Source organism: Rhinatrema bivittatum, chromosome 17, assembly GCF_901001135.1.
Source record: "Rhinatrema bivittatum chromosome 17, aRhiBiv1.1, whole genome shotgun sequence".
Lineage (NCBI taxonomy): Eukaryota > Metazoa > Chordata > Amphibia > Gymnophiona > Rhinatrematidae > Rhinatrema > Rhinatrema bivittatum.
In genome coordinates, this window is record NC_042631.1 from 17,484,172 (window position 1) to 17,503,008 (window position 18,837).

General features: G+C 46.0%; 1 long non-coding RNA gene across 1 annotated transcript; it reads left to right on the top strand.

The window, feature by feature from the left end:
• Positions 1–3,079: 3,079 nt before the first annotated feature.
• Positions 3,080–6,010, top strand: LOC115079348. Its single transcript, XR_003853262.1, has 2 exons — positions 3,080–3,543; positions 3,982–6,010. It is a non-coding gene; the product is annotated as an uncharacterized LOC115079348 (long non-coding RNA).
• Positions 6,011–18,837: the final 12,827 nt, after the last annotated feature.

Genomic DNA, 18,837 nt, shown 5'->3' on the forward strand with positions numbered 1-18,837 from the left:
CAGCACAGAGGTTGAGCCATCAGCTTCAACCATTCAAATGGTCACTCACTGACCACATGCTGTAGAACGTCTTCAAGATATGGGGAACATCAACCATAGACCCATTCACACAGAAAGTGATGGCAGAAAAGGTCCCTATGGCCCAGCAAGCTTCCAAAGTTATCAGCTTCACATATCTATCAGTTTCTCAGATCACTAAGGTCAGGGGTCTTGTTGGTTACTGTTTGAGACCAATTTCCCTCCCCCCCTGCCAATGAATCAGAGAGCAATGTGGAGTTGCATCAGAAGTGTAGTATCAGGCTTTTGGTTAAGGGTACTAACTGCCGCATCAAGTAAGTTACCCCCCAACAGGTAAGTTACCCCCCAACAGGTAAGTTACCCCCATGCTCATGTGTTTTTCCAGACCCTACAGTTCATGTCTTTGTTGGTTGCTGTCTGAATCCAATTCCTCCTTTCCTCTTTTCTCCCTGCCATTGAAGCAACGAGCAATGATGAAGTTGCCTCATATTTTGAAGTCTATTTGCCAAGGGTGGTATCTGCCACACCAGCAAGATACCCCCATGCCTTACTTTATTCCCCTCCCCCTTGCTTTTAGGGATCCACAGTGTTTATCCCATGCCCTTTGAAATCTTGCACTGTTTTTGTCTTTACTACCTCCTCGGGCAGGGCATTCCAGGCGTCCACTGCCCTCTCCGTAAAGAAATATTTCCTGACATTGCTTCTGAGTCGTCCTCCCCGGAGTTTCATTTCGTGACCCCTAGTTCTATTGGATAAATTCCAGCGGAAAAGGTTTGTTGATCGTGCATCATTAAAACATTTCAGGTATCTGAAGGTCTGTATCATATCTCTTCTGCTCTTCCTCTCCTCCAGGGTATACATATTTAGGTCTTTCAACCTCTTCTTATAAGTCATTTGATGAAGACCTCTCACCATTTTGGTTACTCTTCTCTGGACCGCCTCCAACCTGTCTCTGTCCCTTTTGAGATACGGTCTCCAGAACTGAGCACAATACTCCAGGTGAGGCCTCACCTAGGACCTGTGCAAGGGGATTATCACCTCCTTTTTCTTACTGGGTATTCCTCTCTCTTTGCAGCCCAGCATACTTCTAGCTTTAGCTATCACCTTGTCACATTGCTTCGCCATCTTTAGATCGCTAGACACTATCACACCAAGGTCTCTCTCCTGTTCCGTGGACAGCAGCGCTTCACCCCCTATCCCATACAGTTCCTTTGGATTACCACATCCCAGATGCATGGCTGGGATGTGGTAATCTTTAATGCTTCTTGGCATTAAATCCCAATTGCCATATCTTCGACTACTCTTCAAGCTTCCTTAAATCACGTCTTATTCTCTCCACTCTTTCAATCACAAGTTTACAGCAGTAATGTTCAAAAAACCATCGGACCAAGCTCTGGAGATACAAGCATTTCTCATACCATGGACCAAAGGCCTGCAGTGTGCATTCCCTACAAGAGCAATACTTAAATTGAGAAAAGACAAGGGAAGAATGATTCTAATAGCCCCACTTTGCCACACCAAAATTGGTTCCCATAGCTTCACAGACTCGTGATAGCTCCACCTATCAGATTGCCATTAATACTGAACCTCCTGACTCAGTATGGAGAAAAAGTTCTCCATTCCGACGTATAGATTCTAGCACTAATAGCATGGATGTTGAAAGCAAATTAATTCAAAATCCTCATTTATCACAAGAAGTAAATGAAATATTACTAGCAGAAAATAAACCAACCACAAGAAAATCATGTAACTGTAAAGACAAGATTTGCTCACTGATGTCAAACGCAGAAGACAGATTCTCTTCTGTACTGTCCCAGATTTTTTCTGAACTACTTTATGCATCTCAAAAACACCAGCTTGAAATCAAATTCAGTATGAAAACATCTGAGCACCATTGACGCTTTTCACCTACATGAAGAAGTCCAACCATTTTCCTATCATCAGATAATTGGAGGCTTTAAATTATAAAGCCCTTCAATAAACCTAGAAATTAAGACATCATCTCCATAATGAGATCTCAACATAGTACTTCATTGGTTAATGAAACCATACGCCTATGGTAACAAGAGAGTAAGCAAACTACAAACTTTGTACATCCAAATATTTAAAAATTGAGCAGTACTATGTGCTCATCCCAAGTGTTTGAGTCAGATGAAATTGGGATACTATTTTCAGCAATCTATTGTTACCAATTTTTCTCCAACAAATTCTTCATACACTGAACTGTAGAGGATAACCCTTATTCTACCTGGAAGAACTAAATCACATAGAAAGACGACTGAGCTATTTTTAGCTTTCGATGAAAACAAGTACAGAAACTCAGTAACAAAACAAACTTTGTCTAGAAGGCTTTCCTACTGTATATCTCATTCTTATGAGTCACAGAATTCTCAAATCCCACATCGTCAACATTCATCACACAACATTAGCCCATCTGAACTCTTCATCTATGCCAGACTTGATCATCAATACACTTCTTTGCTCAGCACTATTGTGTAGAGCAAGTCTCTCATGGAAAGAGTACATTTGGACAGTCTGTGCTCAGTAACATTCTAAGTAATTATCCAACTTCCCAGTCAATAGCCATGGGTTAAGAAAAACAATAAGCAACCTTAGGTGGGGAGTCCCATTTTGTGTGGCTGGCTTGTTATGCTTCTCTGCTGAGAAAGTGAAGTTGCTTACGTGCAAGCAGCCACACAGTCCCTCCCTTCTGCTTGGGAAGTTGAACACTAACTAGAGGAAAGAGTGAAGGAAGACATGCGGTGACACTAGTGCGGATACTCCTGCTCAGGTCCAGAAGAAACTCAAACAAGTTTCTGGGCTAGGAGAGAATGGAGGCAGACTCTGTGCCCGCAGATGACATCACTCCATCTTGTGTGGCTGGTTGTTCTGCTGTCCATGGCGAATACCTGTTACAGGTAAGCAACTTCATTTTCAGGGCCATCAGATCCATGACAACTCCCGGGCAACAGAACAAAGGGAGAAGAATACAGAACCCCAAAAGGAATGTAGAAATATCTAAAAAGTGTAGTGTAATGAAGATAAAGAAGATGTGGGGGGAGGCCCAATCCACCTATCTTCATGGATCCAGAAATAATATTCTTTGTGCAGGCCAATATTGCAACATTTTACAGAAATTGATGAAGGTCTACAGCTTAATTTCAGTGGTGCTACTGAGTAGTCGTTCTCTTGACAATGGTGATTGAGCATCACGTACTCAGTGACAATCTTTGGCATGTCTGCCTCATGACTTTTGATATTCCTACCTGTGACCACTTGACCTTGTGTCCCTTAACATTGTTGTTGCTTCATTTTGGACCTGTGAGCCATGTTGTTGCTCTGTGCCTTTGAACTATGATCTTCAGAGTTGGCGTTGCACACTTAACTTGATGATAACATGTAATCTGTGACTTGGCAGCTTTTGTTCTTTTCCTCTCGTTTTTTGATTTCTGTTTTTGTCTCTTGCGTCCGGTTTTAGTTCCTGAAACTAAAGAAGTGGTGAGCCACAAGTACAAGACACCAATGGTAAGTAAATCTTGTCCCATCCTCTGCGCTGCTCTCCACTAGAGGACCGTCTTCCATGCTTCTTCCTGTAAGGAAGCTCCTCCACAGTATTTATCCTTGCAAATGGCTCCCCTTTAAACACTGCTCCTTACAATAACTCTCTGTAAGGGCCTCTCTCCAGTGTCTGACCCTGATCTCCATTTAATCTTTTTATGAGATTATAATGCCCCTTCCCCCTACCAACCAGCATGTCTCAGAACATAGCTGGACTATCAGAGGAATTAATATTAATTCCTCTGATAGTCCATCACTCACTCAGAGAAACTGGCCTTGAATACTGAGAGTATTTATACTTTGCTATCATTCTGTACCTTGAGCTGCCACAAACTCTGCGGAGCTGCCTTTGGTTGGTTTACTTGAATGGCTAAATATTTCTCTTTATTTCCTTACATCCTTCAGGCCCACGAGATCTGCTACTCTGTGTTGTGTCTCTTCTCGTATATGGCTGCAGTTCGTGGAAAAGAAGCAGAAATGAAGAGTAAACCCCCCCGGCCAGTGTCCAGCTGATGTCCTGGTCTGGGACCCTCCTCCTACTCCCCTCCCCCATGCGGTGGTATAATCCTAGATCGACTCAGTGTGCAAGCGGAGTACCCATCACTCAGAAAAGTGTTATTTATATGTTTCTGCCTTGAGCGCTTCACCTTTGTGACCCTAAGCTTCATCCAGGCTCCTTCCCAAGACTTCCTAGCAGCAGCAAGGGGGTAGAGCTGGAGCCTGCAGGCTTTGGCTCAGGATGGGCATGAATTCCTTGGTGGTCCAAGCAGATACTGGCAACAAACCGAAAATAGCAAGTCATCCTGAAGAGGATCCAATCGAGTTGAGATTTTGTAGATTTTATATTTTTTTTCTTTTGTGTCTGACTTTTGTCTCCTTGTTTTTCTCTTTTTCTTTTTATACTTTCTGTACAGAGAGCCATATCTCAGCAAGCAGAAGCTGCTTCCACATTCACAAATCTTGTAGGCAAACAAGACAGTAATGAACTTCAAGCAAAGTAAATACAATTTAAAATTCACTTTCTTTATCCAGCTAAAATCAAAACACAGCTTGAGGGCAGAAGACACGCCAGAGCTTCTCAATATTGCTTCTTCTGGGGCTCCCTGAGAGTATTCTCCAGTTTTTCTTGGCTAGTGTTACCGTTTTTAATGGATAAATAAAGTTAGCACTTAATTTATAGTCTGGTGTCCATCTTTCATGCTGCCGACAGCATGCAGCTGTTGCCAGTTTGGGTTTTCTGACGAGAGAAAGTTTTTTGACAATAAACAGAAGACAAACATACAAACACAGAGACCTGCAGTCACAAAAGTGTAGCTGGAGACTTAGAGGCCAATATTCAGTAGCCATTTAGACGGCTAACTGAAAAGTTAGCCGTCTAAATGGCTACCCGGCTATATTGAGAGCCGTATAAGTCTGAGGTGTTTCAGGGTGGGCCAATGCAACTAACTGGTCATCCCAAAGGGCTGCCCTAAAGTTGGCTGCTTTGACGTAAGAGCCGGGGATGTACAGCAGCATGGCCGCGCTGCTGAATGTCCCTGCTAAGTTAGCCGGATAGCGAGATCTTAATTAGCCGCTCTGCGACTGAATATCAGCCCCAGTGTTACACATAAACGCACACATGCAAACCAAACGAAATGCAGGCAGGTACATAAGCACACATTGATTAACTGAAGAGCCAGTTGCTCAGTCATGGTAGAGAGGGGAAAAAAAGCCCTAAAATTGAAGTATTGGAGACTGGAAGGAGCAATCTGGCATCTGGTTCTTGTTAAGCATTTGTGGCCTTTTGTTTATCCTCACCTTATGTTCTTGTGTGAGCACTCTTAGCTATGTTCTCAGCGCTTTGGCCACTCCCGAAATAAAATATAATGCATCTTTAGCAATAGCATCTGCGAGGGGAACTGCTGAATTTTAAAAAAAGGCGTAATTTCCTGTGTCTCAAACTAAATGCTCCTAGCAGCCCTGAAGCCATGAGTTCACTATGATGTGGAAGCAAGTGATTTGTATATAGGCACTATTTTTTGGGGATGAGTTTGGAGATGGACCAAAGACTTATTCATGAATGGCCTGTGTTTAAGAACGAGCTCAGAGATGTAGCCTTCTAGTGGTTTGCGAATGGTTGGCATTCCTGAGGATCGGGCCAGAGACTGATTTTTTTTTTTTTTTTTTTGTGGTTTGGGACACTGATTTTAGTGAAAAGAAAGTTCTAAGTGTAAATATTTGCTGATGTAGCGTGTCTGTGAACTGTTTTATGCCACATGACAGGCAGTCTTGCAAAAATTGTTAATTTTTTTTGGAGCTGGATGAGAGGGACCCCACTGAATTTGCTGCATTCAGTTTGGGTTGGAAAGTTCTGTAAATATTAGTGTTATGTCTATTTATAGAAGACTGTACAGGCCTTTGAACGTGAGAATAAAGCCTTCATTCCATCAGCACAGACTTTGCCTCTTCATGACTCGTGATTTCCTCAGAAAGCATATCACACAGTATCGCCACCAACCATACTCTCGAGTACCCCAACTTTCTAACTTAACTCTGAATACCCATTCCAGAATATCTGCAGTGTCATGTCTGCTTAGACGGATTTCGTCTTCCACGTGCTTGAAACACTTGCAAACAACACAAAATCAGTTTGTCACTTCTCAAGCTGAACTATATACAGGATGGTGCCCAAATAACTCTGCCCGTCTTCATTTCCCCCATAGCCATTTCTCTGCTTCTCTCCCTCCCCCATGATCCTTTCCTGCTTCTCCTCCGGCTCCAGTCCAACCCCCTTTAACGTTTTCTCTGGTTCACCTGGTGCTGGGGGCAGGACAGCAGGAAAAAAAAAAAAGGGGGGTGTAGGGACTGGAGCTGACGAGTGTGCGCTTAGAGGTCCTGCAGTAAATGGGAGTGGGGTTGCTGGTTTTTTTTGTAGTACGGTCACAAGGCTTTGCACTCTTATAAATGTTCAAGGTCATTTTTGGTACTGTGCTGTCAACTTCTGAGGCTGCTTAGAGATGTCTGTCAGTAACTCGCTGTGGAATTTAATACAAATATTAACCAAAAAGGTCCCGCAGCACTGCCACCCCTAGCATGGCTTTCCTTGGGTGGAGGAAGCCCGGGCGGTAGGAGGGCAGCAGGGTTGCTGCAGGATCTTTACGTGCACACTGGCTCCAGGCTCGTCGCGTCATTTTCTTTTCAGTGGCAGACTAGCTGCTCTCGTGGATTCTCCTTTGGTTCGGGCAGGCCTGCTGTGTGCAAAGCATGTGGGTCCCTGCTTTTCCCCCTTGCCCGGGGCCACACGAGGACGAGAAGAAAAGAATAAGCTGGGCTTGGTGCTGCTTCTGCCACCGAGCTGGGATTAAGAGGCTAAGTTGGGCTCCATGGCTGCTGATTCCACTGGCCAACTCGACCGTGCTGCCAAGCTGCTGGGTAGGTGCATGGCTTGCACAGTGGGGCTGAGTGCTGCCCGAGAGAGGGACCTTGAAGCTGAGCGGGTGCATGGACCGAAATCAAGCAGGAATTGGTTCCTCTTTGGCCCTGGGGTTTGGCACCTTAGGCAGGTTCCTCTGTGGCTTTAGCCTGATCTCTGTTGTAATCCCAAAGTGAACGAATACAGGCGCGATCATGCAGCTCAAGAGTTGACTTGCACTCCAGTAAAAAAAAAAAATCAGCATCGGAGAAGAGATCCATTGCTCGATGGCTCAGTCTAGGGTGTACAGGAGCTTGCTTGAATTATGAATGCACATGAAAGGTGCGGGAACGGTCAGTGGCAGTGACTATTAGCACTTCTGCCCTGTTTATACCAACTCACGCAGCCATCTTCCTCTGTTCTACTGCTGCTATAATTCCAGTGTAACCAATAGGGGGAACCTGCATCACACAGGCACATCTTCAGAAGAGATGTGAATTCCTGCCAGATCGTAATGCGCTCTTTAAATTAGCACAACTTTCCAAGCCATTTCCTTGGGTAAACTGGCCTGTCTCAAAACTTGCCCTCTGTCTGGCTGAAAGTGTGCTATCTTTTTTTTTTTTTTTTTTACCCCCACTTGACCCCCCTGCACAAATAGCAAGCATGTACTTTGCACCTGCTATTTGCCAGCTAATTTTTTTTTTTTAAAAGGAACGAACCAGATAGTTTCTCTTCAGCAATTAGCTGCAAAATGCATGCACTAAACGTGCACAAGTACTTTGCAACTAGGAAGCCTGTCAAATCACTGCTTCTGGGATGTGTCATTGAATATCAGCATACTCAGGTTCTGGGACTTTCTCACTCAAGAGTTTTAAAAGTAGTTTTGATACCTTCCCTTTGTGCCTTCTTATAAAGAATTATTCCTTTCTTTATTCAACGGTGACCCGGATACCACCACAGGGCCTTTGTGCATGGACCGTGAGAGTGAGCGAAAAGGTAAGTTAAACTCTTGCTACAGAGAATGGACTTCATCCATGGAGCTATTTAGGAAGTTTGATTATAGTTCTTCTGGGACAGCCAGCGAGGGATTGGAGGAACTCTCCGAGTCATCTATGGCTGCAGAGACGCTAGGGTCAGACCTGCAGAGGCCCTGTAGCTGCAGAGATGGCAGGGTAAACTCTAGAGAGAGTCCATAACTATTGAAATGGTAGGGGATGGCTGGGGAGGCTCTGTTACTGCACAACTGGTGGGGTAAAGCCAGGAGGAGCCCCGTGGCAACAGCGATGCAAAAACGAAGGCCTTGTGGCTACAGAGGCAGCAGTGCTTTTGATATCGGATGTTATACCTTACAAATAATTGTCCATCGCTGTTTTCACCTACGCTAGCTAAAATGAATAACTTGAAAATTTGAATCTCATAGCGGATCCCACTGCATAGTGCAGCTAGCGCCTCTAACTTTTGTTTTCAAGAAGGCTGGGATACAACCCCTAACATCAGTGAGCAAGGGGTGATTTGAATGTTTTCATAGCTGTTTGTCCTTCCACCAAACTTTGTAATAACCCATGGGGAGGGCACCTGGGTGTCAGATATAGGATAGGAAAATGACGAGGCCTGAAATAGCCTACTAGTGGAGGCCAGCACTGTAACAGAATTTAAACATGCATGGGCCAGATATAAAAGGCAGTGATAGAAACATGAGTGTTTGATAAAGGGGAAGGAGCTGGGACTGGTTTAAGTGTCCAAAACTCTGCTACAACATGACATTTCTTTCTCTGTAATAGTGCCAAAATCCATCCCTTCCTTCCTGACCACACTCTGGTCTCCTGCTTAGGCTATTGCAACCTGCTCCTCACAGGTCTCCTTCCAGATATCTCTCCCCAGTACAATCCATCCTAAATTCAGCTGCACAACTTATCATTTGCAAAAGTTGGTACGCTCCCTTAACCCCCCTTCAGAAGTTACCTCATTGGCTCCCTATCTGCTCCCATACACAGGTTGAGCTTTCTCTCACCTGCAAAAGCCTTCACTCTGCAGCACCTCACTACCTCTCCTCATTTCTCTCTGCGCCCCTCCTCGTGGCACTCCACTTAAATCGGACAAGTCCCTCCTATCTGTGTCCTTTTCCTCTGCCGCCAATTCCCAACTCCGTGCTTTCCACCAGGCTGCGCCGTGGGCTTGGAATAGTCTCCCTGAACTGGTGCGTCCTGCTCCCTCTAAATCCCATCTAAAGACCCATAATTTTGAGGCTGCTTTTAAATGTTAGTTAATGAGGCTAAAAGCAGGCAATCATCGCCTAACTTTCATTTTCTTTCTTGACCATTGACTTACTTTATGAAATGCCTCCAAGTCTCTTGCCCTGTATGTTTGTCTCTCTTTAGATTGTAAGCTCTGTTGAGAAGGGACTGTCTTTTCGTATGTTTGTACAGCGCTGCGTATGTCGTGTAGCGCTATCAGGGCAGGTGCAACATGTTAGATGAACTAGGCGGTCACCTATGGCGCCGACCATTGGGGGCGCTGAAGAGCAGCCGTATGGTGCCGCGAGCGGAGCCTATCCCACTCACGGCAAAGAGGAGTAGAGATTCGGCAGCCGGGAATGAGATAGGCGACGGGTCTGACGCGACCGGGGGGGAACGGCGCAAGGTAGAAAGTGCCTAGGGCACCTATTAACCATGTACCGGCCCTTAGCGCTATGGAAATGTTAAGTAGTAGGAGAAATGTATCTGTTCATCTACTCAAAGTGGTAGAGAACAAGAGAGGAAGACAACTGGGCAGACTGGATGGGCCAATTGGCCTCCTTTGCCCTTAAAGACTTTTTCTTATTTTATGGCGATGAGCAAACTTCTGAGTGCATAGGTCCCTATGTTACTTTGTAGCTAGCAAAGGAAGAGGAGCATTAGATTACTACACCTGCTCCAGATACCCCACCGAACGCCTGAAACGAGAAGAGCACCAGCTGACTACCTGGGGTCCTGGTCCTCCTACTGTCCTACAGTGCTCTCTCCTTGGTCCTTGCTCTCTGGGCTCTTCCCTGTTTCTACTCCTCCCTCTTTCCGTGGCTTTTTGCCCAGTTTCTGCATGCTCTACTTTCTCTCTCTCTGGTTTCTACTCAGTATCTGTTCTCTCGCCTGCTCCTTATGCTCTCTGTTCCATCTCCCCCTCATCCTCCCTGGCCTCTCTTTTTCAAGTCCGTGCCCTTGGCTCTCTTTGATTCTTCCTGAAGTTTCCCATCCAGTTATTTATCTACTTAAATGTGATTTCCTGCTTCAGCCGTACAGCCCAGAACGAGTTACAGGTTTTGCACTGTGGCTCCTTGCGTTTGTCACTGGTGACCTGGTGAAAGAACAGTCTGCTCAGGGGGGCCCTGGAGAAGCTGTTTCTTCTCTTCCCTGCCACCTGTCAGCAGCAGCAGGTGCCAGATGCCCCCTCTGCTCCAAATACGAGGTTTTGCTGAAATCTGGCAGTAGGTCCTAGGGTTGGATTTGTGCCTTCAGAGCTAAACAAGAACCCGCAAACAAAAAGCAAGGACTTTTCCCAGTTGCTTTCACTTCCCTAAAATAGAGATGGTTGGCTGCAGAGCTGTTCGCAAGGGATGTGCAAAGCTATTTCTGGCTCCTGTCGTAGTCTGGAATTCACAGCCGTAAGGCTCCCTTTCCGAGAAAAGCTTTTTCATTGCAAAGCAACTTTTGCATCATAGACAGTGAGAGGAGTCAATGTCATGACCTTGAATACAAGGGCACTGCTAACCTATTCCATGCTGCTGTTAGCAATCCAGCTGCACTTGGCCTTTTTCATCTTCTGCAGCTGGGAAGCTTCCTTGCCACATCTTTATTAGGAAAATGAAAGAGAGCGATGTTAGTTGGATGTTATTGGTGCTGCCCGATTTCATCTGCAGTGATACTCGTGTGCTGTAATGTGCGGTCCCTGCGCCCGCACAGTAGCCTTGCAGCATTCATGTGTTTCTCTGCAGCTTGCTGGGCTGACTCTTAGTAGCATAGTCGTAGTTGATAGCAGAAAAAGAGCAATTGGCCCATCGAGGCTGCCTGGTTATCCCTGTCCACTGCTGGTAGAGCTTGCAGCTGTAGACGCTCGACCCTTTACAGGACAGCACTGCTTTACCAGCCAGCTTTTCTTTGCTTCTGTGTAAGTTCTTCATTCTCCTGGCTAGATAACCACACCAGATCCCATCCCCCGTAAAGCACGCAGACCCACATTCCCCGCCATACCTTAGAAGCTGCATAAGAATGTGGAGCTCTAAACAACCAGCCACCTCGGCAATAGGTCCCTGGGGGCAACCACCCATAGGCTGGCACCAGCAATGATTCCCGTTGGTGCCAACCTGGGAACCCCATGATCTGCAGAAGCGGTAGTCTGTGTGTCCTTGTCTCATCTTCCCTTCTCTGTGCTCTAGAGAGAGAGTGAAGGGTGATGGGTTAGAAGTACCGCAACCTCCCAATCTCTTCCTGCTACTGTTTTGGACCATGACCCCCAGCAGAAAGGAGAACTGCGTGCATCCAGTCTATCCACCCTCACCCTCTGTGCAGTCCCACAGAGCCCAGCCCTTCCCTAGGGGTCATAAGTGCTTAGAGCATCCTTTTTTTCAGTTCCGTGACACTGGTGGGGTGGGAATGCTCTCCCTGCTTCCACCAGCCTTTCAGTAAGGAAGTATTTGCTTCCTGTGCCTGATTAATCCCTTTGAGATATTTGAGTGTCTTGATCACATCTCTCTGCTAGGCTGTACGTATTTAGGTCCTTAAGTCTGATCTCATGTTGCTTTTGGTGGAGACCTTGGCCCCATTTTGGTAGCCTCTCTGTATCCTGCCTCCAGCCTCCATTGCTCACCATATTCTGCTGGCTATGCCTCTCTGTATGCCCCAGCATTAGTGCATATCCGTTTCTCATTCCCTCTCTCCTCCCGTTGTGTACTGCTTCTGTCGATAACCGTTGTAAACCCTGGAGATTTGCTGCTACAGATTCTGGCCTTCCGGGCTGGATAAACTGAGAATCAGGAGTTACAGAGTATTAATCACATGGAACCAGGCTGCACAGTGCTCTGTGATCCTTAGAGGAGAAGCACTATCGGACATTATGCACAGAGCCACAAAAAAATCTCAGGGCTGCATGCTTTATCGAGAGGGTACTGGTTTCTCCCCCTGCCCCAGGCTACGGGCAGGATCCACACACTTACGAGACTTCACCACATCCCCTAGTGCCTTGTTCCAGCTATTGAGAGACTGACCATTTTATAATGAAACATGGGAATCCACTCCTTGTATAGGCTCTGGTGAAACAGGCAGAGACATAGCTACATGTTAAGGAACAGCTGGTACTGGTGCCCTGATACATAGCAGAGGCTCAGTCAGTCAAATTCCATATGACCAGTCACATATTTAGATTGCCTTGGTATCTTTACATAATGACTCATCATAGTACAGGCAAAAGTAGTGCAAGCTTCCCTCACACACTGCCCCAGCACAGAACTGATACAGCACAGTCGTGCAAGCTTCCCTCACACACTGCCCCAGCACAGAACAGATAACAGCACAGTTGTGCAAGCTTCCCTCACACACTGCCCCAGCACAGAACTGATACAGCACAGTCGTGCAAGCTTCCCTCACACACTGCCCCAGCACAGAACAGATAACAGCACAGTTGTGCAAGCTTCCCTCACACACTGCCCCAGCACAGAACAGATAACAGCACAGGCTTGCAAGGTTCCTACCCACACTGCCCCACCATAGAACAGATACAAGTTGCTGTCGCTCCTTGTGACCTTGGGCAAGTCACTTTACCCTCCGTTGCCTCAGGTACAAAAAACTTAGATTGTAAGCCCTCTGGGGATATGAAAATACCTACAGTACCTGAATGTAAACCGGTGTGATATCTCAATTGAGATCAAAATGTCAGTATGTATGTATAAATAAATAAATAAATACCCACACTGCCCCACCACAGAACAGATGCAGCACAGTCGTGCAAGCTTCCCTCACACACTGCCCCACCACAGAACAGATGCAGCACAGTCGTGCAAGCTTCCCTCACACACTGCCCCACCACAGAACAGATGCAGCACAGACGTGCAAGGTTCCTACCCATTTTGCCCCAGCACAGGACAGAATCAACACAGGCATGCATGGTTCCTACCCACACTGCCCCACCACAGGACAGATACAGCACAGGCGTGCAAGGTTCCTTCCCACACTGCCCCACCACAGGACAGATACAGCACAGGCATGCATGGTTCCTACCCACACTGCCCCACCACAGGACAGATACAGCACAGGCGTGCAAGGTTCCTACCCACACTGCCCCAGCACAGGACAGATACAGCACAGGCGTGCAAGGTTCCTACCCACATTGCCCCACCACAGGACAGATGCAGCACAGTGTGCAAACTTCCTTCCCACACTGCCCCACCACAGAACAGATACAGCATGAGCAGCAGCAGTACCAGCTTCCTCCATACATTGCCCCCACGAGAGAATAGGGATAGTGTAGACTTCCCCCATCAAAAGAGAGAGAGATGTAACTAAGAAAGTCAAGGAGTGACAAGGGAAAGAAGGGGAAGGATGGGGAGAAAAAGCAAGAGGAAGAGCACCAAGGCAAGATCACGTGGCCTGCGAGGCAGAGAACATTGATTTTCATATTCTGCTGAGTTAGCGGTAGTGTTGCTGGCTGACTCCATTTATTTGGGACAGGTTGATGCAGACCTGGTTTTATCCCCCTGCATACATGGACGTGCAGTCCTGCTATTCTTAGGAAAAACAATATAGACTACTCCATGTATATAGTGGGGTAAAACCAGGACTGGATCAGCTTGCTCTGAAAAGGCTTTCCATGATGCCATCCTTCAGTACCATCTCACTTAAAAACACTTGTAGGACTCTGATGTTAAATACTTTTTATGGATTGAAAGAATCCTGATTTCCATTAGGCAGCTGGAAGAACCTCTGGGGCCACTTTATAGGCCATTAGTAGCTGAGCTGGTATCTTAGAAGTGGGAAGCAAGAGGTCAGGCAGGACACGGGAAAAATATCCCAGCATTCATATAAATGGGTAAACAGATTTCTATTTGTTCTCCTCTGTACTAATCCTAATGCAAATAGTTATTATACTTATTGTTTATGCATGTCTGATTAATAGCCTATGGTAATATCCTTTATTAAACCATGCATTTTGTTTGTGATGTGACATTGTCAGGTCAGGCGTGAGTTGCATTAGCAGTGCTCTTTGCTTGCTTGGGTCTCTGTGCTGAAACAGCAGGGGGCGCTGCAGGTTGGAGGTGAAGGGGAGTCGGGGGGCTGCTGTTGCTCAGGATTAAGGTGCATTGACTGGCAGAGCTGCAATTTACGAACAAGGTCCTGGGAAGAAGAAAAAAAACCGTTCAGACGTCCAAGAAGAGATCTGTCCTGCCTCGGGGGTTTACTCTCGGGTTAGAGCTGTCCAGATTACTTCCTAATCCCTCATTAACAAGTGAGCAGACTCCCAGAGACTTTCAGCCCCAGGAAATGTCTTGCTTTCAGTTACCAGCAGTTTTCTAGCAGTTTTAAGGATCCTTTCCAACGGGCCAATAAGGTACAGTGCGCTCCGGTGGAATTTGGTTTCAATCCTGCCCTGTTCTACCTCGGAAACCCTTGGAGCGCACTGTTAGCCCGGGTTTGGCTGCGCGTTTTCGACACACTAGCTTTACCCCTTATACAGTAAGGGGTAATAGCGCGTCGAAAACGCGCGGCCAACCCCCCCGAAACTAATAGCACCCACAACATGCAAATACATGTAGATGGCCCTATTAGTTATTCTTGCGCTATCCAGAAAGCAAAATGTGCAGCCAAGCCGCACATTTTACTTTCAGAAATTAGCGCCTACCCAAAGGTAGGCGCTAATTTCTGCCGGCACCGGGAAAGTGCACAGAAAAGCAGTAAAAACTGCTTCTCTGTACACCCTCCCACTTAATATCATAGCGATATTAAGATGGAGGCCCCAAAAATAAAAAAAAATAATTAAAATCGGCCCGCGGGTCGGAAGACGGACGCTCAATTATGCCGGCGTCCGTTTTCTGAACCCGTGGCTGTCAGCGGGCTCGAGAACCGACGCCGGCAAAATTGAGCGTCGGCTGTCAAACCCGCTGACAGCCGTCGCTCCTGTCAGAAAGGAGGCGCTAGGGACGTGCTAGTGTCCCTAGCGCCTCTTTTTACCGCGGGCCCTCATTTGCATAGGCCACCCTGAGCCCAGCACAGTTTGTAAATCACAGGAGACTCTGGGGCTTTCCCTTCCCCCACCTCCTTCGCTCTGGGTAAATAGGAGCCAGTGGGGAGGGCCTCCAGGTCTGAAAAATCTGAATCATTTTTGGAACGAGTTCATTTTCGGTTCATTCCATTCAGAACAAAATGAAAATAGCCTCCTTTGTTTGGCCAAACGCACGCGCATCCCCACTGCGTTTCTGAATGCAGCCGGCCTTCTTCCGTGATTCAGGGAAGCCTATTGGCCTGACAATTTGTACAGGGGTTGCCAAAGTAATATTATAAAGCTGAGAACTGCGAGTCAGAAGGTCCCCTGTTCAATCACTAAGAGGCCGGTGCGATATTTGTGCGCAGAAAACGAGCACTCGGTGTTCGGCGCCCATTTTCGTAGTGCGCGCCCAGCCACCTCTCCTGGGCGCGCGATCCAATATTTAAAATTAGGGGTCGCGCTAAAAAGGAGGAGCAAGGAAAATTTGGGTGTCCCTAGCGCTTCCTCGGCATTGGGCTGTCAGTGTGGGTTGGGAAAACGGACGCTCAACTACAAGTGTCCGTGTTCTCCCGCTAGCGGTCTATACACGCACAAGGTACATGGCCTGGTCCGTGTATATTGGGCGCCCAGAAATTCTTTTTTTTTCTCCAAAACCTTTTTTTTTTTTTTTTACCTAAATCTGTTTTACTTTGCTCCTCCTGATACTATTAGGAGGAATCACAGAAAATAAGATTTTCTTTTTTTTTCAGTGCGGCATACCTTTACGCCAGTCCCAGGCTGCTGTAAAATGTGCCGCCTAGCAATGGGCGCATTGGCCATGTGGGAAATATTTTGCATCACGGGGATTAGCTAATAGCCTCATCTACATGGAATTTGCACGGGATGAGCACTATTAGCTACACGCGTTTTGGATGCACATCCAAAACATGTGTCCAATCGCACGTTTAGCAGCGTGCTGAGCTCAGCGCCCGATATTGCATCAGCCCCTAAGCCAGGTCTTCTACTTTCCTCATTATTTGGGGCTGGGGATACTGCAGCAGCAGCATTCACAGTGCCTAGAGTTCATTGGCCAAGGATGACCCTTAGGGACTGGATTCAGGGACCATGACTGCAGGGTGCCTCACGGCATGGCTTCCGGCTCAGGGCTGTCACTGCAATGGCAGACTTAGGGGCACTGCTATTTACCTCTCCAATTTCTCAGTCTTGCAAGATTCTTCTGCAATTCCTCACACTCTGCTTGTGTTTTAACTCTGAATAAAAAAGTCATGGGATAGGAGGCGATGTCCTTTCATGGATTACAAACTGGTTAAAAGACAGGAAACAGAGAGTAGGATTAAATGGTCAATTTTCTCAGTGGAAAAGGGTAAACAGTGGAGTGCCTCAGGGATCTGTACTTGGACCGGTGTTTTTCAATATATTTATAAATGATCTGGAAAGGAATACGATGAGTGAGGTTATCAAATTTGTGGATGATACAAAATTATTCAGAGTAGTTATACATTACAGGAGGACCTTGCAAGACTGGAAGATTGGGCATCCAGATGGCAGATGAAATTTAATGTGGACAAGTGCAAGGTGTTGCATATAGGGAAAAATAACCCTTGCTGTAGTTACATGATGTTAGGTTCCATATTAGGAGCTACCACCCAGGAAAAAGATCTAGGCATCATAGTGGATAATACTTTAAAATCGTCGGCTCAGTGTGCTGCAGCAGTCAAAAAAGCAAACAGAATGTTAGGAATTATTAGGAAGGGAATGGTTAATAAAATGGAAAATGTCATAATGCCTCTATATCGCTCCATGGAGAGACCGCACCTTGAATACTGTGTAAAATTCTGGTCGCCGCATCTCAAAAAAGATATAGTTGCGATGGAGAAGGTACAGAGAAGGGCAACCAAAATGATAAAGGGGTTGGAACAGCTCCCCTATGAGGAAAGGCTGAAGAAGTTAGGGCTGTTCAGCTTGGAGAAGAGATGGCTGAGGGGGGATATGATAGAGGTCTTTGAGGTCTTGAATGAGTAGATGTGACTTGGTTATTTACACTTTCGAATAATAGAAGGACTACGGGGCATTCCATGAAGTTAGCAAGTAGCACATTTAAGACTAATCAGAGAAAATTCTTTTTCACTCAATGCACAATAAAGCTCTGGAATTTGTTGCCAGAGGATGTGGTTAGTGCAGTTAGTGTAGCTGGGTTCAAAAAAGGTGTGGATAAGTTCTTGGAGGAGAAGTCCATTAACAGCTATTAATCAAGTTTACTTAGGGAATAGCCACTGCTATTAATTGCATCAGTAGCATGGGATCTTCTTAGTGTTTGGGTAATTGCCAGGTTCTTGTGGCCTGGTTTGGCCTCTGTTGGAAACAGGATGCTGGGCTTGATGGACCCTTGGTCTGACCCAGCATGGCAATTTATTATGTTCTTATGTGCCGTCTGCAGATTTGATCACCTCACTCGTTGCTCCCTTTTCCAGATCATTAAAGAATGTGTTAAACAGAACACATCTATTAGAGATCCCTGGAGTACTCTCTTTTTCTACCTCTGTCCTTTTAGAAAACAGAGTGTATAATCCTACTCTATTTCCTATCCTTGAACTAGTTACCAGTCTTCAGTAGAACATTGCCTCGTTTCTCGTGATTTTGTTTTAATTTACTACGGAGTCTTTTCATGTGAGGCTTTGCGCGTTGAAAATCCAGATATGCAATGTCAACTGGTTCACCCTTATCCATATGCTTATTTGTATCTTCAAAGAGTTCTAATAGATTGGTAAGGAAAATTTCCCTTTGTTAAATCCATGCTGCCTCTTCCCCTTTGCCATGTCTGTCCATATGAGGAGGAGACGGAAGGGCAGATAGTGCAGACGGGGGAAACGGCAGCAGAAGAGTGGATGATGGGGATGGGAGAAATGGAAGATTGTTGGTAGCAAGAATTAAGAATGGAAATGGAGGCATTCTATGGATGGAGGATAGTGTACAGATGAAGGAATGAGGAAGGAGGTAGAAAGAATGTGAGGCAAAAAGAATGGAAGGCTGGAAAAGAGGTAAGTGAGAGCTGAAAGGTGAGAAAAGCTTGAGAGCAGCGAGACGAGATGGTAATGAAGAGAAGAGATGGAAGATGAGAAGAGAAAGAGAATGGAGAACTTGGGTCTTCGGTGATGGGCTAGAGGCAGCGGTAAGGAGTGGCACCGCAGCAGAATCAATCTCTTGTCGATCCCCTGTTCCCTCCCCACTCATATGCAAAATTATTTGCTCAGTGATAGGACACATCTGCACACCGCCTAGAAAAAATTAGAGGGAACATTGCTTGGGGGATGGGAGGGGATATAAAATGGGGAGAAAAAAAATCCACTGGTTGAAAACTCATGACACCAAGATCCCAGCCTATGTTCCAACTGAGCTGCCAGGTCAAAAAATAAAATAAAAGTGGTTAATATTAAAAAATATATGATTCTAGAGATCTCTCTCTAGAATGATGTGATCCGATTTCCCCGCTTCCTCTCCCCAAATCTCCATCAGATGGCTTTAGCATTCTTTGGAGGTTGTTATAGCTTTTTGGGGTTACCAAAATGAAACCCAGATTGCTGTACGCTAGTTTTGCAGCATCCTGGAATTCTTCTTTAGCTGCCTCTGCAGCTCTGAGACAGAAG